We start from the raw sequence: 27,122 nt of genomic DNA on the forward strand, positions 1-27,122 counted from the left end.
GGGGTTGGGTTGCATTTATCAGGGATTTGGCATGGTGTTGGGGCCAACTTGGACTTGGTGAACTTGTTAAGGACATTACTCTTTTATGGATTCTTTTTGTATTGGCCAAGAGTTTGCTTAAAGGCTTTAATCACTGTAAAAAAAAAAAAAGACTGGATAAAGAAGATGTGGCACATATACACCATGCTATACTATTCAGCCATAAGAAATAATGACATTGGATCACTTACAACAAAATGGTGGGATCTTGATAACATTATACGGAGTGAAATAAGTAAATCAGAAAAAAACAAGAACTGCAGGATTCCACACATTGGTGGGACATAAAAACGAGACTAAGAGACATGGACAAGAGTGTGGTGGTTACGGGGAGCAGGGGGAGGGAAGGAGGGAGAGGGGGAGGGGGAGGGGGAGGGGCACAAAGAAAACTACATAGAAGGTGATGGAGGATAATCTGACTTTGGGTGATGGGTATGCAACATAATTGAATGACAAGATAACCTGGACATGTTTTCTTTGAATATATGTACCCTGATTTATTGATGTCACCCCATTAAAATTAATAAAAATTTATTTATAAAAAAAATAAAAAATTATTGATCTATCTCAATGACTGAATTTTGTTAAGTTGATTGATACCCATTTCAAGTGCATTCTTGAGCAAACCCAAACTACTGTTTGTCTTTCTACCTCAGCAGTCTTCACAAGTCCACATAATAGGCCTTCTTCTGCAGGGTTCCAAGCTGAGCCTTCCCTTGCCTGAAGGAGTACATGCCGAGCCTGACCTTGAGAGCATTTGCTTACACAGACAGGATTACATGGGTAGCCTGAGTTCAAATTTAGACTTTATTACAAATCAGCTGAGGGGACTTGGCAAGCCATCTAGCATCTCTGAGCACTTGATCAACTCGGTGTACTGTATGGTGGTTAAGAATATAAAGCTTAGGAGGCAAAGCTGAGTTTGAATGATGACTAATACTTGTCAGCTGAGTGGCCTTACACAGGTACCTTAATCTTTGTGGGCTTCAGTTTTCTCATCTGACAAACGGGACTAATAAAGGCTTATTGCAAAACTATTAACTGCTTAGCCCAGAGTCATAACAGTGTAAGCATTAACTAGTCATTTATTATCCTAATGGTTGTTGTTATGCTATATAGACCAGAACATAATAAGATAGATATTTTTTTACTCAGAATTACCCAGTCTGTAGAGGCAAGCAAATGTCACATTCTTACCCCCAAAAGCTGACTTTTAGTCTTTTGCATTAGTACATATGAATCTAGAGAATTCATATGTGAGTTTAAGCATCTGTTAGCTATTGACTTGTTTCCAATGCAGAAGCATTCATTCATTCATTCATTCATCCATTCATTCATTCATTCATTCATTTATTCTGGAAAGAAGGCATGAATGCACTGGGTGCTATCAGCTTCCCTAACAATTTAGTGAATGCAATTATGTTAGCTACTATGCTTGGTGCTAGACAGTATCAGACAATATGGGCTAATGGAAGCTGGGGTACCTGCTCAGTGCAGATGACAGAACCAGCTAGGTGTATGATGGGAAAGTCTTGGCTCATCTATATATGCAAGGGCTCATTGAGCTGCTTCTCCCCTGTGGCCATCAAAGGGCAGCAGAGGGACTAGTTGGAGTCCTTGTCAGCAAGTCTACTACACCCCACTCTCTAGCCTCCTATCCTGACACAGCACAGGGGTTAGGAGTCCAGGCTCCCAAGACTTCCTGGGCTAGAATCTTGGCTCTTTCACATATTAGTTAAGCACTTCTGAGTAAATCACTCACCTTCCCCAAACCTGTTATTTTTGTGTATAAAGGAGTAATAAGCACCGTATCCACCTTGGAGAGTGACTGCAAGGATGAAGGAGATAATACAGGGCAAGTGGTTCCTTTAACAGTGCCTGGCCCAGGGAAAGCAGTCAGTAGACAGTCATTATCATTATTTTTGGCAATAATGGTAGCCGCAGAGACTGCACACTGTTGCCAACTGGTTAAGAGCTCACGCTGGAGCGAGATGACCTGGGTCTGAAGCCTGCAATTTCCTAGCTGTGTGTTCCCTAGGGCAAGGTGTTTAACCTCTCGTAGACTCAGCTTCACCATCTGCAAAATGGGATCAAGAACAACACCCACTTCCTGGAGCTTTGATGAGGACTCAGTTAGTTAATAGGCATGCAGCCCTCAGAGCCTGCCTGCTTTATGTCAGCGTGCACTAAAGACAGCTGCTAGTACTATTAGCTATTCATGCCAGGTGTTCTGGGCTCAGTTCCTGGCTCTACCCTTTGTCACTGAGACTCCAGAGTAATAACAATTCCCCTCATTTAGAGAAGGTTTTAAAACCCTATCTCTTCTACCATCCGAGCCACTTCACTTAATGCAGAGAACCTGAGGCACAGAGCTGACTTTATAGACGACAGAGACTCTACTATTTCACCTGCAGGTCACTTAAATGGACTATTTACGACCTTGCTCTTCTCAGCAGTCATAGTCCACATCTCACTGCTAAGGCTGCCTTTTTTAAGAGTCCCCCAAAGTAGGGTGGAGCTAGAAGGACGTGTTTAGGAAGGCCAACATAAGACAGAGAACAGCAGTTCCTCATTGAACTGGGAAGATTGACAGGGGAACCCCACTAACAAATTGAAATCACCCATGTAGCACTCGGGCATTCCCATCCAGAGAGGAAGGTGTCCAAACAAATGGCTTGTTTCAAGCTGAGCAGACCTCTGATTTTATCGCCAAGTCAATGGACTATGAGAACCAGACTCGCCTGCAAATGCCCAGGGAGTTACAAATCCAAATACGGTCTTCTTTGCTGTTTCGGGAGCTTGATGTATGTCAGTCCTTTCAGCGGGGAGGAGCACAGGCAGAAACTGGGCTCTTCCGAGCTGGCCGCCGCTGCTGCTGCTGTGATCCCTGAAATTCTGCTGTTTGAGCTCCCACACTTACCATAAAATTCGAGTGGTGGCATCTCTTCAGTCCAGACTCTCTGGCTTGTTCTACAACAAATGGTACCCAGTATGGTCTCCACAGCTGTTTGCGCTGGGTAGCACTTAGCAGGATGGGGTGACAGCGTGAGGACCTAATTTCTACAAGGGGCCTCCATCCGGTTTTCTGTTTCTCTTGTGTCAGGGCTCAGGGTTCTCACACCAGTAACTGTGCTGGAGCATCAAGTGTGGCCCGTTCAATGGCTAGGCTCCTGGGGCTCCATTCAGCCAAGTGCTCCTCTAATAAGCAACTCAATAGTAGTGACTTAAATGGCTGCTATTCCCTTAATAATCTAAGAATCCAGTTACTAAGATATGAAGGCAATTAATTTCCAGCATGCCCCCCACCCCTCTCTACAACTGCTGGGGTTCTAGACTTCTACAAGGAGATCTTTGTCATAGGGTGTTGCTGAAAAATAGTAAGATTTCTACTTGAATTCCCTTGTTAGAAAGCTCTTTGGGGAACTTCACCCTGGAAGATAACAAAACCCCAAACCACATCAGTCTGTTTAATTGTTTTTCCCAAGGGCAGGGCTCCTGAGGGGCCTGTGGGTTTGGGTTTTCCTGACCCGGCCCTTCCTTTGCGGCCATGTGAACCACCTTGTTGATTACTAAGAACACAGAATGACCTAGAAAACGCCCCAGGTTTCATGGAAATGAAAGATCCGCAAACAAACACAGCTGCTTTTGGCTTTGATGCTGATAAACAAAGAAAGGCCGAGCAGAACCGCAGAACGAAAATACAAAACCAGACAGAAAACAAGCCGAGAAGATCTCTTCCCTCTGCCTGCAGTTGTGGGAAGAAGGCTTGGGGAAGCTTTGGACAGAGCAGCGTCTGAGAGCAAGGCTTCCTGGAGGGGAGTGCGGAGCGCCTGCGTTGTGTCCCGGGCCAGGCAGAGGCCCCCCGCTGCTGGCCTGACACCCAGGGCATGGCTGCACCTAAAGGGACCCTGAGCTGGGGAAGGAACAGCAAGTGTAGGGGGTAGAGGAGGAGCCAGGAAGATACCAATGCGGGGGTGATACTTCCCAGAAGAGACGGTTGGCTGGGTGGCATGCTATTTCAAAAGGGGAGAATGATGTGATTGTACTAGGGCAAAGTAGATGCCCACAAGCTCTCCTGGAGGCAAGTAAAGGGCCCTGGTGTGCCCCAAAGAGGTCCTGGAAAGATGCAGGGAGCGGCTCCTAGACTATACGTCTTTACCTGCACTTTCAGCACTAATTCCAAACCACCCTAAGCCAGCACAAAGGGTTCCAGCCATGATGCTGAGAGAAATGCTATTCACAGGTCCTATGTTACTGGGGGAATAGATTTTATAATTAAAGTGTAGCTTTATATTACTGCACCTGAAATGCAACTATTACTAGGAGCAACTTACTGATATATTTTCCCATTCTGCATTCACTAACATAGAAACACAGTCACGGTTTTTAAACTATTTTTAAAATTTCAAAATGAAAAGGTCCTTAAACCCCCCTCTTTTACTGTAGGAAAAAGAGAGACAGACTCCATGAAAGGAGTATATTTATCTCTTTATCATTTCTTTTCTTTCTTACAATTACTTAATTTTATTTAATACAATTTTTACTTTGAAATATTTTAAACATGCAAAATAAAATTGAAAATGGTATGTAAACACTTACATCCCACTATCCAATGGAATAAATAAATCTTAACATTTTGCCATATTCCCTTTAAATCTTTTTTAACAGACAGAGTTACAGAAAGGGACAGATAAGGACAGACAGACAGGAAGGGAGAGAGATGAGAAGCATCAATTCTTCGCTGCGGCACCTTAGTTGTTCATTGATTGCTTTCTCATATGTGCCTTGACCACGGAACTACAGCAGAGCAAGTGACCCCTTCTTCAAGTCAGTGACCTTTGGGATCAAGCCAGCGACCATGGGGTCATGTCTATGACCCCATGGTCAAGCCAGCGACCCCGCGCTTGAGCCAGACGAGCTCGCGCTCAAACCAGTGACCTCAGGGTTTTGAACCGGGGTCCTCCGCATCCCAGTCCGATGCTCTACCCACTGCATCACCACCTGGTCAGGCTAAATCTTTTTTTTTTAGAAACAAAGCAACAGAAATATACATCCTTGATTTCCTTCTCCTCATTCCCCTAATCCCAAAGTAAACTAATGTTGAGAGTATTATTCTTAGGTATGTTTGTTATACATTCAATATTATTGTTTTCTAAGTATTTAGTCATTAATAAATGTAGACTAAATCTATAAGTTTTGAAATTTTAAATAAATGTTATCATACTCTATCACTATTAAACTTGATTCATTCATTTGACGTTATGTTTTTGCAGTTTATCCATGTTAAGCTGCTGGTTCAAGTACATTTTAATGCTGTGATGTATCCTAGTGCACAGAGACACCAGAACTTGTATTTATGAATATTTGGCTTATATCTGAACATTTGTCAAAGCTTCAGTGACACTAATTGCACATGTCCTCTTGTACACAGATTCAAGCAATTCCCTAGAATATCTGCCTGAAAGTAGAGTTGCAATGTCATAGTAAATGTCTAACTTCAGCTTGACTAGATTTTGCCGTTATACCCAAAGTGGCTATAAAGTTGACAGCAGCAGAGCACAGTACCTTGCCTGCTGAGCTGGTGATTATACTGTTTGGTGGTTTCTATGTGCCAGGCTGTGGGCTGAGCTCCTCACACATGTCAGCCCATTCATTATCCCATGTAATCCTAGTAATGATCTTATAAAATAGTTCTTATCAATCCCATTTCACAAACAGGAATCGGAGCAGGGAAGCCACTTACCCAGGGTCAGGATGACAAGGCGTGCTGGTTGGTAACAGCAACCAGTTGTGTCTGGCTTCAGAACTCTTCAAAAGGAAAAACATTGCCTTCAAAATTGAAAAAGCTTCCTTTTTCATTGACAAGATACATGATTTGAAGCCACTGAGATGATAAAGTTGCCCAAGTAACTAAAAAAAGTGGTATGTGTTCCTAGGGTGAACTCAGGGCTCCTGGCTCCTCACTCTCAACTTGAGGCTGCTGCAAATACCAGGTTGTTTCCTCAATGGTTTCCCTTGAGGGCCCACCAGAAAGCTCTGAGTTAAATGGCCCTGGGAGCAGATCTCCTTGCTTACCGAGCCTGACTGTGATGCTGTTCAGACCCCTGCCCCTCCTTCCAGGAACGCCCCGGCCAGGGCCTTCCCACCACGAATCAGCGCGCTGTGGCTTGCATCAGCCACACACATCATTTGGAGCATTTTTCTAAGAGAGAGAACATCATAGAGCCTTGGCAGTTGAATCAGAACAAATGAATCCTAAAGACAACTTTCAACTTGGGCCCCAGTAAGCCAATGGGATGTTAAAAAGATACATGAACTTCAGAAGTGCCAGCAGAGAGCAAGTGAGAAATCCCCTCAGCCCGATGAATCCGTTCCAGAAAACCCTTTCACCCGGCCAGTCCCCCTCCATCAGCACCCTAGTCCGGAGATGGGAAATGTTGACTCTAACTCTTAGCACCTCTGAGTTACGGTTATCCACGCTCTGAGTGTGGTCAGAGGAAATGGGTCCTGGGACAGAGACCAGGAAAGCCTGACTCAGGAACAGTGCACATAAAAATCATGGGGCTCCTCTTCCCATGTGAGTTCCAGAGATGCTGAACTCCTGATATGACTGCTGTGGGGCAGGAGATGGGCCCTAATGCTTCTGTGTCATTCACAAAAAGGAAATGTTGGGTCATTCCAGTTTACCATGGCTGCAGTGGTACTGCCCACTGGCTACACCATCCTTACAGAGCGCTGGGGGAACAGAGGGGTGGACTGAACCCCGTGCCTGAACCATAACCATGGCCTGCAGAGAACTCTGCAGAGGACTCTGTAGGGGAATGGGATCTCAATATAGAGGAAGGGCAGGCCAAGGGCTGAGTACAAACTTTGGGGTCAGCTGGACCTGCGTTTGAATTCACTTATTAGCTGTGTGTCCTGTGCAAGTAACTGAACCTCTGAGGCTGTTTCCTCAGCTTTAGAGATGAAGGTTTTATCACCAACTTCAGCAGACTATTGGAATTATTAAAAGAACTACCATGGTTTAGAGCACATAGCACAGTGCCTGGTACATTGTTAATCCTGATACCCACGATTCCGGTGATTCTGTACATGTGTTGTTGTTGTTTAAAAAAGTACCCTTCTTCAAGACACTCAACGGTCATCTCGTAGAAATAATTCTGCAAGTCTATAATGACTATGCAGTGAATGGTGCCCTCTGGAGTTTTATAATGGACAACTTGCATAACCATAAGCATTGGCCTTGCACATGCTAAGCGCTCCATAAACAGTAACTCATTTTTATTCATAAAAAGAAAAACTACTATCCCCCAAAGGCTTCGTGAAGAGTCTTTCAGATGGCACTAAATTCCTGAAGGAGGTTGTAAAGGACTACCAGAACTCCAAGGAGTGTACAGAGCTCATGTGGGATTTCGGAGGGGTGTTGTGGGGAGGGTAATGAAAGGTTGTCAGGCAACAGTCCCAGCAGGAGTCAAGCAAGCAGAGGATTCAGAATTCTCGGGTCAAGCCCGAGAGGCAAGCCTCATCAGTCAGAGGCAAGTTGAAGGTCTGACAGCTAGGAGGTCATCCGGAGCTCAGCCTACCTCCCAGGACTACACTGAGAAGCATATGGGGGCAATAAGACATATGAGAGAAAATGCCTGGGAACTGCACGGCACACTGAAGGACTTGTTATTGCCTTTTACTCTACGAAACGCCTGTCCTCCCATCAGGCTCGGGAGGTCTTGCATTCTCAATGCACCGATTCAAAAGATCACTTTATTTATTTATTTATTTATTTTTACTAATTATGAAACAAGATGTTATTTTAAAAAATGCAATTTCACTTGAAAGGATACAGATGGGCAATTTTTAATACAAAATGGCCAAGAAACAAATAGAAATAAGTTAAATCTAAATAAGAGAAATAAAATGAAAAACAGTGAGATAGTTTTTCACTCATCAGACTGGGGAAAATGAAGACTGATGTAATCCAAAGCCGGTCAAGTGATGGGGAAGTGGGTGCTACCCCATCCTATTGGTGGGTGCAGAGAGTGTTTTCAAATGCTGTAGAAGCCAGTTAGGAAGTCTCTATTAAATTGTTTGTGTGTGTGTGTGTGTGTGTGTGTGTGTGTGTGTGTGCGCGCGCGCGCGCGTGCATGCACGCATGTGTGTCAGAAACAGAGACAGTCAGAGAGAGGAACAGATAGGGACAGAAAGACAGGAAGGGAGACAGATGAGAATCATCACTTCTTTGTTACAGCTCCTTAGTTGTTCATTGACTGATTTCTCATATGTGCCTTGACCAGGGGGCTACAGCAGACCGAGTGACCCCTTGCTCGAGCCAGCAACCTTGGGCTCAAGCTGGTGAGCCTTGCTCAAACCAGATGAGCTTGTGCTCAAGCTGGTGACCTCGGAGTCTCGAACCTGCATCCTCCACATCCCAGTCCGAAGCTCTATCCACGGCGCCACCGCTTAGTCAGGCTCTATTAAAATTTAAAGAGAGTATACCTTCTGACTCAGACCTCTTGGAGTTGATTCCACCAAAGTAAAACCACCATAATAAAAGCAAAACATAAATGCACATCTGCTTCAGCCTCCTTGGGACCAACAAAAAGACTGGAAACAACCTACTGCCCATCAAAAGTGTGTAACTCAATAAATATGGCTTTCCCATAACGAGACAGAATGCTGCATTAACACATATTGTCTGAGATCTTTGTAGACTGACCTGAACTTGCTATAGTATCAAGTGAATTGCAATACACAAAAGTGAAAATTGCAGGACACGATTCTGTAAAAACTATGTGCATACATATGTACACATGCAGATAAGGACATGTGCTTTCGGCTCAGGGAAAAGAAATGGGAAGGACATACACCAAACTGCCGATGACCAAACTGCCAAAAGGAGGGGGGTGCAGAAACCTGACTTCTTATTTTAGAATTGTGATTAATTATCACTGTTGTTTTGAGCATTTTTAAAATAAAAATTTAAAAGCAGTATTTTCATTTCCCTTTTGTGTTTTGAGTCTTCCCTTACTTAGGACTGCATTAGACCACACATGACCTCACGTGCCCACCTCCGTGGACCCAGCAATGTGATCAGGAAGGGAGGCCCCGGATGTAGAGTCTAGCGGAGCATTCCTCAGACTTCAGGGCTGGCATGGGACCTCAAAGGTGGTTCAAATGAACCAAAATCTAGTTCCTGCCCTTTGTTTTCCAGATACAGACACTGGGACCCAGGGCACAAGCAGGGCTTGGGAAATGTGCTACTCATGCTGGCGAGGAGCTATTTACAAAGAGAATGATTACTCAACACATAGTGTGTGTGTAATTCTGAGTGAAGAAGCAACTGACTGAGGCCGACCAAACCTCCCCAAGGATAAACAAGCCCATGTCTTGACCGGGCCCTTGGGGTCTCTCCAGCCAGGTTCACTGCCAACACTGACCTTCTCTTTGCCACACCATCTGTCAGACACCTCATCTTCATTATCCTCATCCTTACCACACCTGATAGCACAGGTTCAGTTTATCTCATTTTACCAACATGGAAAGTGAGGCTCAGGGAAGGTAACCTAGTTGCTTGAGGTCACACAGCATGTAAGCAGTTGAGGAGAATTTTAAATCTAGTTATGTCTGGCTAATGTTCTGACACATAGGTCCTAAAGAAAAGATGACCTTCCTGTCTCAAAGGCCTTTTTGAAGGAAACATCTGTGAAAAAGAGCAGTCACTGAGAAGCCAAAAGCAGGCTTTGTGAGGGATGTGTCTTCTGTCATGGCAGGCTGGCTGCCAGTGAACGCCAGCCCAGTGAGGCTTCCTCGGGCTGTTCCAGTGTGCGGGCAGGGCAGGAAGTCAGGGCTACAAGCGACCCAGCATGATTGCAAGGGCGGATCAGCCAGAGGTAACCTTCCTGGAGCTTATGACTGGCTCCCAGGGGAGTCCTACTAACTCAGAAGCTGCTGCCAGAGCGCAGAGAACAAAAGCGCTCTTGCTGACTCAGTATCTCGGGCCACTGTGGGCATGTCCCCAAGCCCAGGCACAAGCTTTGCTCATTCCATTTTTCTCAGCTATTAAAAAGTACCTGACCTGTAAGCTTTTGTTTTGAAAATAAACACCCTCTTGGAGTCCACGCACTCTAGGCCAATCCCGCTTGCCTTTATGCATGCTCCCTCCTACCGTCCTCTCCCTCTGAAGACATATTTTTCTTTCATTCTTTCAGGATTCAGCTGAAAATCAATTTCCCCATGCTGGGGAGTCATGGGGAAAGGCAGAAACAGGTCTGATTTAGGAAAGAGGGGTGGAGAGTGTAGAAAGAGTGGATGAGAAGAAGCTCTTTTCTCCTTTCTCAGCCCTGCCCAGACCACAGCTTCTCCTTCTCAGCTTCGCTCAGACCATACCTTCTTGTCTATAATGGAAAATTACTATATATTTTTTAACATCAAGAGACAGAAACAACTAAATCACTTTGGATCAGATTACTGAAGAAATAGCAGATAATTAATCTGTAAGCCAGACCGATAGATACAGCCATGTGGATGGTTAAACCTTAGGCATCCTGGAAAGCCCTCCTTACAGCTCTCCTAGAAGTATCTCCTTCTGCTGGCCCACCAGTGACACCTGACATTCTATTATTAGAGAGTCATTCCTTGAAATGCTATCGTGCCTGCTAAAATGTGCTCCAGAAGAATAGTCCCTAACATTTGCATAGAATAGTGAGATGTTTGAAGATCTTGAATTATCTCTCTCTATTAACCCATTCAAGTCAATTCTATGAGCACCTACTGTATATTACATACTATAAAAGAGGCTAACGATGAAATGGCAAGCAAGAAAGACATGACGCCCTGTGCTACAGAAGGGCACAATAGCAGGTTAACCAACTAGACCTGAGATGATACTCCATGTGCTTGACTCCTGATCCTGTGCTCCTTCCCCTCAACTACCTGTCACACTAATGCTTGGATGGGATGAGACAGTACACCTTTGCAATCTTTCTCACAGATTAGTGCATGGGTTCATTTCTCTGTGATAACCATCTGAGGGCTGGGTTAGGTATAGGGAAAGGGGAAGGGAAGGGCCCATGAGTGAATGAGAGCACTAAAGGACCATTTGTGGGATTATAGGGTGCTTATGGTACACAAAAGATCTGAGGGATAAAAAGGGCAAGAATGGTACGGGAAGATCCAGAAACACACACCTTCTTGCTTTCATGGGGCGCGTCCTTGGCAAGCCTCCTAACCATCACTGCTTGACTTTCTATCCCATTTCAGAAAGTGTCTTGCTAGACATTCTCCCAAGCTTCTTATGCCTCCAAACATCTATCATTCTCATCAGAGACTAAACTATCTTTTAACAGAAGGTCAAGGTCATTCAACATGATCCTCACAGATTACACTGTTCCTCACCTGTCTGTTCACTGGGGATGTGGTAGGGGCTTTTATGGGCCAATGAACTCTTCCTTCTAGTTCTTCCATTTCTTTCAAGACTAAATATCTACTTGCTTTTGTATCTTCATATTCAGCTCCCCCTGGCTCCTTCCTGTTGGTATACAAATAGGCCTTATTCTCTTCTATCTAAAAAAAGTCTTTCCCCTGTGCAACCCTCTCTCTCTCTTCAATGTCTGGGGCCTCTACCCCTTCATCTCCCAGGTACCCCTCCAGTCTTCTTCATCCCAGTGATTTTGTGTCAGATGCCAAAATTGAACTTTCATTGCCAAAATAATGACATTGGCTAACCTTCCTCATCCTCACTATCTCTCTGATAGTAAAAAAAATTGACCTTCTTCTTCTACCTAGAACTGTTGGCCTTCCTTGCTTCTGCGATACCACACTCAGATTCTGTCCCAACCTCCCTGTCGGCCCTCTCTTTTTCCTTCCTGCCTTCTCTGAATTCCACACTCATGTATTCAAATGGATAAAGAAAGAGAAATTGGCAATGAAGATGATGGAGAAATGTTGAAAGAGACAAAGAAACTCCAAGAAATTCAATGTCATAGATGCCAAGGAGTGAGCAAGCTTTAGGAAGGATATGGATGTCAGCAGGATCCAGTAACACTTCTTAGCTTTCTCGGAGACAAGCCCAGGCCTGAAAACACAGTTGCATGAGTGAACTAGGTTTTGGTGGTTTTCTGTCTATAATGGAATTTTTTAAAGCAGGACCTCCTAATGACTGAAAGTGACCAAGTAGAAGCTGTGGGACTGTAGGTCAGGTAATAATAGATAATCCTGCTTTTTCTCAAGTTATTTAATAACCTTTGTCAGCCTTTTTCAAAATACTAACATCTAGTTATTCCCCAATTCCACCACCATTACCTTCATCACCATTATCCTCATCATCACTTCCACCATCGTCATTTTTATTACCATTGTCTCTGCCACCACCACTTTTTCCTCCTCCTCCTCCTCCTCCTCCTCCTCCTCCTCCTCCATAATCATCATCATCATCATCATCATCATCAAATGCCATTACATGGTTCCCTACTACGTACCAGGTCAGTTTCTGTGCTGAACACTTCATATATATTATCTATTTCATGCTCATATAAACTCTGAAAAATTGATTTGTTATTTCAATTTTAAGGATGGGAAAAGCAGAGCAGGAAAAAAAAAAAAAGGTTCATTAACTCATCCATAATTACACACTTAGTACATCCTAGAAGCAGAAGTCAAACCCTAATCCGCCTGAGACTTCGCCTCCTCATGCTAGGCTGCCTCTCTTGAAATACAAAAGTAGCCAAATCTGCCAATGACATATTCAACCAGATAATACAGAAGAGGAAGTTCCTTTTAAAAATAAGCAAGAAATCTTGCCATAAATTGCAAACTTGTTGATTCCAAAAAAGTTAACATCCCCAGCCTTGTTGCGTTAAGACAAGCCTGCCTTTCAGCACAAACATTTTCCAGCTTGTTAAATGGAGATGACTTTACATTTGTTCATGAAGAGTTTGGCATCTTCTGAAAAAAATGTTGAAAATATAGTGCAATAGTCAGAATATAAAAGTCCTCTCTTTTCTTATTTACTTAGAAGGACCCAGCAATTTAAAATGTTTTCTCTACCAATGTTCACAAGAGAGTTAATTAACTAAAACCAAGATATCTGTCTAAATATAGACCAAAGGATTGAGGTCACAAAGATATAGATACAACTTGCTTATCTTTAACAGGCTACATTGAAACTATATAGTGGTTTAATAGCATCTTTCCAGCATTGTGTCTCCCAATGTACTAGGCAGGGATATTTTACATTGAAATTTTTTCTGCCCAATACCAAAGTTCTTCAAAGACTCTATTCTCATCCCTTACCCTTTTAGGAGATGGCAGGGGGAGGAGAGGGGGGCAGTGAAAAAACCCTCTTCAAATCCTTTTCCAAAAATCTTTGGCTAAACAAAGACTTTCCCATTTAAGAGCAGGTGACAGTAAGAGCTCTCTCATAGGCAGCACATTAAGACTCTCTGCAGAAGTAAACAAATCCATTATGATGAAAGCCGGACGCTCCTTAGGGCCAGCATCTAATGAAAATGTCAGTGTTTTATGCAGTTTAAAAACTGACAGTTCAACAGTTTTACAGGAGCTATTTAATGTTTATCATCACTTACACGAGTTGCAATGCAGACAAGGAAAAGGGCAACAGAAGAAACCAAATGATTCCTTACTGTAAGCCACTATGTTACCCATAATCTAGGAGAGTTTTACAGTTTGTCAACTACCAGAACCCTCAGGCAACAGGGCACAAGTCTTAGCAAAGGCTAGTTGGAAATCCATACTCCAAGGTGTAATCATCATCACAGTGACCATGTTCTGCACTTTCGTTTACCTCCTTGCCCATTAAAGATCCAACCACTGGGAAGTCTAGACACTAGAGGAAGCCATTAAACCAACTGAAGGTGACATATCATATTAAGAACCTCTGAATGTTTTGTTTTTTTGGGTTTTTTTTTTTTTTTGTATTTTTCTGAAGTTGGAAATGGGGAGGTAGTCAGACAGACTCCCGCATGTGCCCGACTGGGATCCACCCGGCACGCCCACCAGGGGGCGATGCTCTGTCCATCTGGGGCATCGCTCTGCCGCAATCAGAGCCATTCTAGTGCCTGAGGCAGAGGCCACAGAGCCATCCTCAGCGCCCAAGCCAACTTTGCTCCAATGGAGCCTTGGCTGCAGGAAGGGAAGAGAGAGACAGAGAGGAAGGAGAGGGGGAGGGGTGGAGAAGCAGATGGGCGCTTCTCCTGTGTGCCCGGGCTGGGAATCGAACCCGGGAATCCTGCACGCCAGGCCGACGCTCTACCACTGAGCCAACCGGCCAGGGTCTAGAACCTCTGAGTGTTTTCCAAATTCTGCTTTAGATATTATGCAGACCATGAAGTGAAGAGAAATAGAATAACTTCCAAATCAGTAGAAGGAAAATTAAAAAGAAACAAAGAAAGCACAGTCAATTCAAACAAGGCAGTAAAGAAGAGAAAGGAAGGGGAAAAACACCCATCATAATAGGATGTGCAAAATTAGAAGAGAAAGTTAAGTCCAGATAGATTAACTACAATAAATATAAGCAGCTTAAATGCACTCATCAAAAGACAGAGACACAGATTAAAATAAAAAGCTTTATGTTATTTATAGGTTGGACCAGTGACACACAAATGCTGAAAAATAAAAGGGTTTAAAAAGCATACTCACATATATTAACCAAAAGGATATTGTTATAGCAATATTGGACAAAATAAAAATTATAGCTAAAAACATTAATAGGGGTTAAGGATATTAATTAATGATAAGAACAACTCACAAGGGAGCTATAACAGTAGATAAAGAAATTTAAGATCATAGCTTAGAAATAGATAAAACAAAAATTTATAGAATTACTAAAAAGAATGTCCAAATCCCTAATCTTCATGAGTATTTGAATGAGTATCTCTCAGAAACCGAGCAGTTATACAGCTAAAACATTAATAAAGAATATTTAAGTTATATAAATTATAAGCTTCATCTAAAAACCATTCACAGAATATGCACTCAGAGAGAATGCACAATCTCTTCAAGTACACACGAAACGTTTACAAAAATAAAGCATGTGCTTGGCCCTTAGAAAATATCAACAGATCTCAAGAAGTGCTATCACATGCTTGACATCTGAACTTCCTTGTTGAAAGAATAATGAGATTTTAGGACCTTATGCATTAAGACAATTCCACCAGTTCCTTGCATAGAAAATTATCCTCAATTTCCAAGGCTTATTTTTCTTTTTTTTTTTTTGGTGTCACTTCCTCAGAGAAACTTCTGATCACCTTAGGTAGAGTATGCCCATTCATTACTATATCACTCTATTGTATTTTCTTCATGCAGATAACTAGTGTCTCTGAAATCACCTCATTTGCTTGTTTACTGCTTTATTAGCTCCCCCCCCCCCCAATTCATCTGCAATCTCTCCTGTAATGGAGCCTGAGACATGGTAGGCTTTTAATAAACGTTTGCTGGTGTGAGCCTGACTTGGCAGCCCAGTGCTCAGAGTGCCTCAAGTGGTGCAGACCTTTCTTCAGGAACAGATCACATTACTTTAGGATTATTCTGCATATCTAATAGGTGCCAAAAAAGGGCTGTTTAAAATAAACTATAAACTATGACCTCCTGTGTGCCAGATGAAGTTTGAAACCTTGAGAAGCCATGTGATCAGCTAAAGCCACATCTTGTGAATGACAGTGCCTGATTCTTGACTGGAGGATCACTCTGGTCCCCTTTAACTGACCTCTGTATCACAGCCTGTCATGCGTGGAGGCTGCAAATGAGGAGAGAAGATAACTGGGAGGTACTTTTCTCATCAAACTCAGTGTTTCTATTATACACATTCTAGGCTTTGCCAAAGCTATTAAAATTGACTTAAATAATCATTTTTTATAATGACTGCATGTCTACAAAAAATGCATTTTCCAGTTAAAGAAACAAGGCATAGAATTTAACATAATAGCTTGTTGACTCAAAATCAGCAGCATGGCTATATTATCAGCCCAGTGTATAAAGAAGGAGGAATCACTGTGTGACTTTGGACAAGCTGCCTAGTGAGCCTAAGCCTCAGTTTCTATATCTATGAAATAGTCATAAAATCTGCATTTACTGCACAGGTTGCTATGAAGACTAATTAGCTTAATCTAACAAAGCACTGAAGATATGATGTGTCCCAATGAGCTTGATATATGTTTCTGAGGTTTCAGACTGTGCATAGCCAAGTCAATTACTTTGCATTCTGTTGTTTGCAAGTTTTGCTCAAGAAACTGGTTTTGGATAATATGCCTTCCAGAGCTCTTCCGGAGATGTAACACTGTTATAGAATGAGTCTTAAAGTTCCTTTGAATCCTGATTAAATCCATTCCTGTTGTTAGAGCTGAGCTAGACAAAAATCCAGATGTACTTGTTGACTGGCCTTTTTACTGAAGATTGCAGGAAGACGAGGCTGCTAGCTGGGCAGCCAGGATGACAGCACTGATTACCAGAAGGGGCACATTGTTTGGCACGTTCTTCTCTGACCTAACCTACCTCCCACCTCTGAAAGAACTATTCTAGAATGGAAAGTTTCCATCAGGAACATCTGCTTGCCAGACCTGCCCTGACACTGTAGCCACTGGGAAGCCATCAGGCACTAGGCCTTTTCCTTTGGATTGGGAGCGACTTGATAAAGGCACAACAAGACTTCAGGTTTATCATGAAAGACGGGAGCAGAACAGTTGTGACGGGGACTCCTTTTAAAGATCAAAGACTTTTGCATATCCCTCCACCTAAGTAATATTATTTCTCTTATCATTTGATTCAGAAAAACACCTGATGATGAAAAGCTTCCAGAAATACTCAGTAATTCAGAGTGTGTCAGCCTGGGATGCTAAGGACCCAGGTTTGAAACTCCAAGGTCTCTGGGTTGAGCGCAGGCTCATCAGCTTGAGCGCAGAGCCCCTGGTTTAAGCTTAGGATCATAGACATGACCCCATCGTCACTGGCTTAAGCTCAGAAAGGTTGATGGCTTGAAGCCTGAGGTTGCTGGCTTGAGCAAGGGGTCACTCACTCTGCTGTAGCCCCCCCCCCCCCCGTCAAGGCACATATGAGAAAGCAATCAATGAACAATTAAGGTGTTTCGATGAAGAATTGATGCTTCTTATCTCTCTCACTTCCTGTCTGTCCCTGTCTGGAAAGAAAGAAAGAAAGAAAGAAAGAAAGAAAGAAAGAAAGAAAGAAAGAAAGAAAGAAAGAAAGGAAGGAAGGAAGGAAGGAAGGAAGGAAGGAAGGAAGGAAGAAAGAAAGAAAGAAAGAAAGAAAGAAAGAAAGAAAGAAAGAAAGAAAGAAAGAAAGAAAGAAAGAAAGAAAGAAAGAAAGAGAGAAAGAAAGAAAGGAAAAATTGCCACACATACATTTATGAGATATTGTGTGTTGGGGAAGAGGGGGGATTTGAGACTTCCCAAGGGGTTTTAGTCCACAAGTAGAATAAAGTTCACAGCTTTTTATACATCAGCACTTTTGACCTTTCTTGTGGGGGCTGTCCTGTGCATTGTGTGGCCTTTAGCATGGTCTCTGGCACCTACACTTTAGATATCCATAGCACTCTCCTCACACACAACCTGCTTGTGAAAACAAAAATGTCTCTGAATGTTGCCAAAAGTCTCTGGAGGGGGTAGACAAAACTGCCCCCAACTGAAAATCATTGCTTTAAACTTGCTCCACTAGCTCACTTTAGAAAAAGGTGTTTTTTGAGAGAAGCTATGCTGTAGAAGAAGACAGGTGAATGGGGCAAGCAGTGCTCAGCTGCAGTACTCACACTCCATGGCTGTGAGGTGTTGATTAGAGTGATAATAATGATGACCTTATCTATCTAATTATTGTTTTGTACCCAGAGTTGATCTTTAAAAAAATGATTGATTTTACAAAGAAAGGGAGAGAGAGAGAGACAGGAACATGATCTGTTCCTATATGTGCCCTGACTGAGGATCGAACTGACAGCCTCTGTGCTTCAGGACAATGTTCCAACCAACTGAGCCATCCAGCCAAGTGGAGTTTTGGGGATAAAAATGGCCTTGGACTGGTTCTATTCCCACCTGCACCAGGAGCCAACTGTGTGACCTTCGGCAGATCACGCTCTTCTTGGGGCTTTAGCCCCTCTATCAGTCTGAAAGCTCAGAGGGGCTTGGAGGTAGAGGATGGACAATGGAAGGTGACTTCTACCATCTACCACCCACTCAAAATGCAATAATGGACTCACAACTGGCATTAGAGCAGCTAAGAGCTCAGTCACCACTACAAAAATGTCACCTGTGAAATAAAGCATACACTTGCGAGGTTATCCCAGAATATAGAGGTGTGGTGTATGAGGGACAAAATGCTGGCTATGGGCATTAGATAGTGAGGAACCTGAGGATAACAGATGCACCAAAAGAAAAGGCTAAATCTTGGAAAGGAAGCAATAAATTTATAGAGATGGAAAACATATGTAGCAGGTTAAAATGGCTTAGTGAACACCAGGAAAATTTAAAGGAGGCAAACACTAGATATAGTCTGGCAAATATATTGACTTGTCTACATAAAGAAGAAAACAATTCACAAGTATCTAGTAAGAAAATAACAGGCTGCCTGCACGAAGCACCGTCTACCTGCCTCAGGGCCCACCGGCTGGGAGGGCCTCCCACTCTTGCATAAGACAAGGCAAGCACTGTGTCTGCCATCTTTCCACCCAAGTCCCTTTTTTTTGTTTGTTTAAATAGTTAGGATTTCAAATTAAAATATATATTTTTTGTTATTTGTATTATATCCCCCTTTTTTTAAGAGCCACTTCTGACACATGCGCTCTTCTTTGAATCCGTGTTTAATGACAGTGATTTGTGATGTTCAAGACCAATTCAGAAAGAGAGCTGGGCTGAGAAGCATGCTGAGGAGAGCAGAATGCTTGTCTGGAGGGCAGGTGAGCCAGGCACGCACACACTCAAGCCTTCCACAGCACACGTGGCCAACCCCAGAGCAAGTGGGCCCTCTCCCAGCTAGGGCCTGGGTAAGTGTCCTCTTGGTTCTTATGAGACGCTCAGGTTGGGCGGTGATCCGCTGACATTGACCCTACAGGCCCTGACCTGTGGCATCTGGACAGCGCCGGGAGACGCAAAGCTAGGCATCATTCACGTTGCTGCCTTGCACACAGCAAGTCCCCACCAGTCCCAATCAGGGCTGCACACTGTGCTGACAGGGACCAGGGAAGTAACATGAACAAGGGACGTGACCATTAACTGGAGAGGGCAGTGGGGAAAAGGGGACTGCTGTGGGAATCTCAAGGAATATGGCATTTTGTGTCTGATCCCCACCCCCACCCAAATCCAGGAAGCTAGATTTAATGTGATATTTACAGGTTTGGGGGACCCTGTGTGGGCCAGCCAAACTGGCACCTGGGCACAATTGATTTGTAGGTTCTGTTTTGGATCACAGGCTCAAAATTTTCAGGTCTGCAAAAATGGTCCCTTTGCCTTAATCAAAGAAATCCCTTGTCTTCTCAGAAACAGCGAGTATAAACCTAGATGCTGCAAATGACTGTCTTCATTAACTTCTTAGCTTTTTTAAAAGCTGGTCAGAACACCCTGAAGTTCAACCAGTCCCTGTCACTTTGGGTTCTCCCAGGCTTTGTGCAGACAAGCCGTGAGTTGTCCCTGGGCATTTCAAAATGTCAGAGCTCACATCACATGCTTCCTCCTATGGGAGACTTCTGCCTCTCTGAAGAGAAGCAGACACACTCCGAGCATGGTCCCCTGGACTGTCCCTTCTAAATGACAGGAGAGGGAGGAACAGCTGGGGCTTCTGCAAAATTCAGTGGGACAAGAACATGAAGGGGTTCAGAAGCCAGAGCTGGTTCTGCACTTCCTCTATAATAGCTAGAATCAGCTGTGAACCTACCATGTGCCAGGCATGGTGTTTCAGCTACACAGTTAAACAGTAAGCCCTCAAGAACTGCCTTTGGATGAGCAGATGGATAAACCGAGGGATCAGGCATAGCTTTTATGCCACATTCCTGCAATCAAACCTCAGTACTGCAAGAGCATTTGGATTTGCAGAATTTCTTTTTTCATCCATCAAGTATTTCTGGGTGCCAGATTAGTGCAAAGTCAGCGTGCCAGGCACCAAAAACAGACAGAGAAGCTGCCCTCAAACTGTGCTCTGGCTAGGACAGATGAGACATGTGTAGTGATGACTCTGGGTCGAAAAGGCAATGGGTAAAGACAGTTCCTCCCTCTTGGGAGCTGCTGGCCACACCAGGAAGATTTTCTGAAGATGCCTCCCTAAAAACTATGTAAGAATCCCTCAGAGAATAATGAATGTCTCCCACAGGCAGTTTTGTTCTCGAGGAGGAGTCCAGCAGAGGCTGCTCCCTAAAGGAGGAATCTCAGAGAGGAACCAGCCACAGGAAGAGAAATGCATGGCAAGGCACTCGGGCAGGCACGTCTGCTGGTCATGGTCGTGGGAGCTCTCAGCCTCTGGGGAAAGGCCCTTCTCCTGCAGTTCATTCTGCAGGGAGATGTTGGATGTTTTCACTCAAGACTTTCTGTCTATAGGCAGTCTCAGCCAGTAAGAAAGGTAGTGCCAGCTCTCTGGTGATACTCTCCCCGACCCCTCACTATGCTACCAACCTAGACACATACCCAAACGAACACCTGGTCATCCTTCAGTTCTTAACCTCGCGTCCACAGAGAAGCCCTCTCTGCCAGCCCCAGAGAGAGCCTACTTCCCTCTCCTCCCCTCTCCTAGCTCTCTTCTCCTTTAAAGCGTGAAATGCATTTTGTAGTTATTTGCTGATGTCTCTGGCTCCCGGAAGGCAGGGACAGGGCATGCCTGTCTTGTTCACTGCCACCCGGGGCAGACTATTTTCTCCTTCCAATAGGAAGGGCTTTCTGGCAAGTCAGGGAGCCCACATGGTGAGGAGCCTTTCCTGGTTTCCTGGAGGAACTCTAGGGGAAGCCAAGAGGCCGCTGGGAACCAGCTCTTCCCACCACCCACCCTTCTGGAGGCCTCCCTAATGGCAAATACACTCAGCATCCTGTATCTCAGCCATGTTTAGTCGGGTACAGTGTATGGCTGAACACTGTGCCTGCTGGACCAGCTCTCAGAGAGAGAGAGATCAATGCAATTGCATGATGCTAAGATTAGGCTAAACTACATTTAATAGATCTTTAATAATTGGGTAATTCCTTTCAAATGGTTACGCAAAAGATGAGGCCACTAATATTATCACATTAATATATGATCACAATATATACAAATATCAGTATAATAATATACATATTAACCAATAGGGACATGGGTTGAGAAATATTGTACAGTGTGAAAAAATACTTTAGTGACCAAGCCTATTATTTAAGCAGTTCTCTCTCTCTCTTCCTTCCCCTTCCTCGATATAGATTCCTGCTGATACCACAGTCAGTGGGGGAGTCTGCCAGTCAGAAAGAAGGCCAGTGGGGAGTGGCAGAGTGCCCGGGGAGGGAACAGCACCAGATGAGGCTGGGCAGGTAGGCAGGGAACGGAGCATATCAGGTCTTGACAGCCGAAACCAAGCATTTATCTTTATTCCAATACAAAGAGAAGTGCCCGGAGGGACCTAGGATGTGAGTGCATGAAATAATTCGCATTTAATAAAGGTCAGTCTGCCTGACTGATGGATTGATGCCCTGTACCCATGTTAGATCACAAGCTTCTGGCTGACAGGGCTGTGGGTGCACTCCTGTGCTGCCCTTGCCTCCTGCACTTGCGGAAGTTTTAAACCAATAGTTTGCAGACTGGTGTGAGCAGCAGAATCCCCGGGAAGCTCATTCAGACCCAGCCTGCGGGACCCCACTGGCAGAGTGTCTGATTCAGTAGGTCAGGGCGGGGCCTAACAAGCTGCATTTCTAACAAGGTCCCAGGTGAAGCTGAGAAGCAGGTTGCTGGTCCACGCAGGCACTTAGAGAGCCAGTGTTTAAGTTCTGTTTGCTGAATAAATCAGTCAATGAAGGGACATGAAAATGTTCTCTCAAACAAAACCAAAGAAGCAAGCAGTGGACTCAGTTAGACCTAAGATGACAGTCACATATTCTAACTTTTATTTTCCTTTTTTTAAAGTATCCCCTTCACCATATAACAAGAGGATAACCCCTGCAGGCCGAGCTGCTCTGAAAGGAAATAGAGTATTGAGCTTAGAGAAGATGAGACACTACAGACACTGCATCGCCAACTTTAATTATAAATCAAATGTCATTCAAAGATTTTTTTCTCTTGTTTGGCAAAGACATATCCTCTGTGTAGGTAGCAATGACCTGCCTCAGTCCAGAAAGGATGCGGGGTGGTGACTCAAACCAACAGAGGAAGAATACGCAAGAAGCACCCAGGGCCTCTGAGAATTTACTCTGCCCTGCTACATGTGAGGCTGTAGTTTCCATCTGCAAATGTCTGGCTACCTAGAAATTGTGATTGTGGTTTAAACAACAATGAGCAGTCCAATCTTAGGAATGGCTGGGGGTTTGGAAGACCTTTAGGAAGCCCTGTTGCCTGAGGATTACATGGTCATAGGTTCACTTTCTGCTAGGGAAAAAGCTGGTTAGACATACCCCAGAATTGTGTAGGGCTATCACTAAACACCAAGGTGTGGTCCTAATTGAAATCTCATCTATTCAGTAGTTATTCAGGATTGCGTGGTCTAAGAGTTTGATCCAAGAGCAAGGATTCAAAACATCAAAAGCCAGAGAATCAAAACAAGAAAGACCATTGAAAATGTAGATCTTAAAAAAGGAAATAACAAATATAACAGTCATGAAACAGGAACCAATGAATGAACTGTACTCTCTATCCACAAAGCAAGACACAAACAATACCAGGCCAATGCGACAATTTACCTCATGTGGATAATGAACCTGATTCTTGTTCTATCATGATGGGAATCATAGAACATTCTGACTATGAATTAAATACAAAAAGAGCAATCCCTACACTCTAGAAAAAAATAAAGTACTACACGTGAATCCCCAAAGCCCAGGTCCTTGGCAGATTTTCTCTGAAAGTCTGAAAGCACACTCCCCATGGCATTTGCAGTTACCCACCTCCAAAAGGGTAAAAGTAAACACTGGACCTGCTCTGGTGTTACACTGCCACCGGATTCTCCCGCTGTCTCCCTCCTCCTCTTCTTCTTTACAGACAGGTAAAGTTGGATCTCTTGAAGGAACTGGGGGCTCCCACTCTAGGCAAAGGTTGGACAGGTGATCAATGTACAGCATGAGATTTGACTGTGCCTCCGTGCCTCCAACAGGGCTGGATCATCTGGGGCAATGAAAATTATAAGCAACAAGAAAGCGATATTAACAGCAAGGGTAGGGAAGCCCACGCAGTACACACCATGACTCCCTATACAATACCCACAATCATTACTTTCCTAATTTGGTCATTCCAAACACACTCATCAAGTGCTGTGCCAAGCTCTAGGGATATGGTAATGAAAAATATAAACCCAAGCCCGGCCCTCATAAAGCTAATGGGCTATTTTGAACAATGAGACAAGCAATTAAAGGACAATAGGTAAAAGAACTTAGAGGATGCCATGGAGCACAAAGCAAGGGCAGCTAACCCAGACTAGTGATCAGTAATCAGGGAAGGCTTCCTGGAAGAAGTGACATGTAACACTGAACCCAGAGGACCTACTGAGTTAGCCCAACAAGATCGGGGTGTGTACAAGAGTCTGAGAATGTACAAGACTCTGAGATGAGAAAGCACAGCTGGTGTGAGGGGCTGACAGCCCTGTGTCCTCAGCTATGCTCCAGCCTGCACTCCTTCACCCAACAAGAGCACCAGATTTGGAGTCCGCAGCTCCCATCACAAGATGCATCTCCAATCCCCACAATTCATTCGTGTTTTGACCCCTTCCAGTAGGATCTCAGGAAAGAAAAGAACTTAGAAAATAATTTGTTCTATAGGAAGATAGTAAAACAACTACTAATGAGGAGTTGAACAGCGGCCTCCACTGCAGTAGTCTGTTCTCTGCACACCAGCACCGTGAGAGTGACATGGCATGCCCATTCAGGACAGTGGAAACAAGACATGGGACTGCAATTTGGCTTCTTCTCTTTGGCTCTCATTTTGCCATGCCCTTTCCTCCAAGTCCCGGGGAAATCACAGAGGGAGCATTTTGCTGTCCTTCCCCTTGGTGTTTTGATGTCTAAAAGGCTACCACACACATGGTACCTCCCACTTGCCTGATGCAAGAAGGAAAACCAGAAAGCTAATGAAGCCAGTCTGGTCAGGCGCCCACACACAGGAAAACAAAACAGAACAAACAACAAACCTGTGAAAGTCCCAGTAGCTTGAGTGGTGCCCAGGGCGCTAGCCCTTTGCATTATGAAAGAGACCATTGAAGGGGATGGTTTAAGACATGGCAATAGCACGTGGTCATTTTACCAAAAGAGACAGTTCAAAGTAGCTTCCCTTTACATTTTCATATTATCATATAACTCAAGTCCTGCAAACACCACCCCTGATTGAACATGGAAACAAAACTCTCACTTCTAAAAAACAGAGCAGGCGGCTATTTGAGAGACAAAGAAAGGATGTCTTTTTAACCTATGACAACACAAATTTGTTTAGGTTTTCCCTCTACTATGTAAGTAAGCAATTTGGTTTATTCCAATAAAAATATCCCTGTGCATGTACAAACACCCGAGGCAATCATATAATTACCCTGCCCAATCAGATTCAATTGCTGACAGTTGAGTTCCCACTGCTCATTAAGTTGAGATCGCAATGAGGTTTTTACGGAAGCCCTTTCCCGTCTCCTTACAAAGGTTCCTGTGATGCTATGAGCAGGCCCAGTGCTACCTCATGCAGGATAATCATCCCAAAACAGCCAGGGCCAAGGCCAGCCTGCTCTGACTTCCCTCTGAAAAAATAAAGAGAGAAACTCGAAGAAAGGCTAGCTTAAACACCTTGGCTTCATTTGAGGATCTCACTTCTAAATATAATAGTAACCTTTCACCCCCACACTTTAAGTGCCGTAATTATATAATTAAAACCAATTATGTCATTTAACAGAGAGACTTTTTCAAGATCCACAGCAAGCCAATTACTTCAGTCATTGACCTCCAAAGATTTCCCACACTGACCCGCAACAATGAGGACTGGGATAAATTTAGACACTGGCTTCCGAAGTGACATGCCATGAACCAGCTGGGTGGGTTGTAGCTGCCCTAGAGTCTTCTAGACTCTAGAAGCTGAACTGAATTCATTAGCATTGAAACATACTCCTTGTGTGCACGATGCTTCCAGTATCCCAAGATACCTGTTTCATTGCCATAACTACTTTAACAGTATTAGTACTTTCGTGATGCAAATTATACACAGGAGGCAGGAAGAGAGCTGTTAGAGCTAACTCAAATTATGAAACTAGTTAATGGCAAAGCAAGGGCACGAGTCACAAAGCCAAGGCTAGGAACTGAATCTTCCACTGCAGAATCTAAAGCCCAGTAAAATAGCAAGTAGTGTGGGGAATGTGTGTGTCTGTGTGGTGTGTGTTTATTCTCCTGAGCATTCATTCCTCCTATTTTGATCTTACCACAATTTTCCTTTAAGGCAACACATCTGCCCCACTTTCAGCACCCACAGGTCACAAGAGGCTCAGGGCTGTGAGGTCACCTAGGCCTCAGTCAACCAGCTCCTAGTATTCTCCTGGCCACAGCATTGGTTCAGGGATAAGCATGTGATCCACTGAACGCCAATGAGAGACACTGGGATTTTGCTGAGAATCTTGGGAGAGAGCCTCCCTCTTTTTAACGGGGCTTGCATGTGAGGGGAGGTAAGATCTGCTGGTTGAGTCGTCATCCTGCTATCATAGAAATAGTAGAGAGAATGGAGCCAAGAGATGCAGAGAAAAGCTGGTTCCAGGAAGCTCCCTGGATCCTCCTCTTTGTGTTGAGAGTAGCAGCATTTAAAACACAAAGCAGCTGAATAGCACACAAGAAGATATGAAGAGCAGCTCACCAACAGCCCCATTCCACCTACCCGGCTGGATTACAAGGGTGGAACTGATTGACTGTGGCTCTGAGCAGCAGTCCTGCCTCCTGCTCACAACACAGTTAAATGCATCCTATTTTTGAGTAATTTGAAGAACATACCATTTTATGGGCAGGAGGAAGCATTTTAATCTGCAAAATGATTTTTATCACAAACTAAACATCCTTATAACTTTTTGGTCCTCTGCTTTGGTCAAAGTTGTCTCTCCTTGGAGCTGAGACAGCTGTTGGTGCTGAGAAGGCGTGCCTTGACCTTGCACTTTGCCCTGTTCAGTGGTACTCTTCTGCCCTCCAATTCCTGGATCCATATGGGACATAAGACACTAGGACATGTGTACTCATCAACATGGAGCATTTTCTTTCTTTCCTCTTTTTTTCCCAAGCCTTAAGGAAAAAGAAAAAAGAACAAGAATTCATCTAACATAGGATTTTCAACCTTGGCATTATTGAAGTTTGCTGCTGGGCCTGCCATATGGGCTAAAGGACATGTAGCAGAGTCCTCTGGCTTCTATATACCAGATGCCAGAAACATGCTCTCCCTAAATTGGGACAACTAACTATGTCTCTCAACGTTGTCATATGTCTAGGACTCGGGCCCAGTCACCTCTGATTGAGGCCCACTGCTTTAATAGAACATCTGAGGTATTAATCGGATTTGCCCCACACCAACTAGAAAATATAAGTCCATGTAGGATTAGGGAACCACCTAGTCACTAGAACTCGACAAGAGCCATGTAAGATATCTATGAAGGAGAGCTGATGAAACAGGAACATCCAATATCTCTGTACAGCCTTCTCTAGGGTCCTAAATGCCACAGAAGATACAGTGACCTGTTAAGGACCAGGGTACAGAAAAACTATCAAATAGAACTAATTTTACCTAAAGACCAGAAAGAGGAAAAGGTTGTAGAGGAGAGAGTTTGAAATGAAGAACAGGCATCTACAGGGAGCATTCCAGAGTGCATATTTGTTCTCCCATTTCCACCAGAGACAATGAAATCCTAAGGCTAGTGCTGGGTTTCCTGGATTCAGGTTCAGCCAAAAAGGTGGAAGAGGTTGGAGCCAAATAGAAATGACCCC

The 27,122-nt window shown here is 43.9% G+C and overlaps 1 protein-coding gene across 2 annotated transcripts in view; it reads right to left on the reverse strand.

Moving 5' to 3' along the window:
* Positions 1–27,122, reverse strand: part of ERC2 (ELKS/RAB6-interacting/CAST family member 2) — a 1,061,162-nt gene that overhangs the window by 75,871 nt on the left and 958,169 nt on the right. The gene's annotated exons all lie outside the window — the stretch shown is intronic.

Source organism: Saccopteryx leptura, chromosome 10 (genome assembly GCF_036850995.1).
Source record: "Saccopteryx leptura isolate mSacLep1 chromosome 10, mSacLep1_pri_phased_curated, whole genome shotgun sequence".
In the NCBI taxonomy this organism is placed as follows: Eukaryota; Metazoa; Chordata; class Mammalia; order Chiroptera; family Emballonuridae; genus Saccopteryx; species Saccopteryx leptura.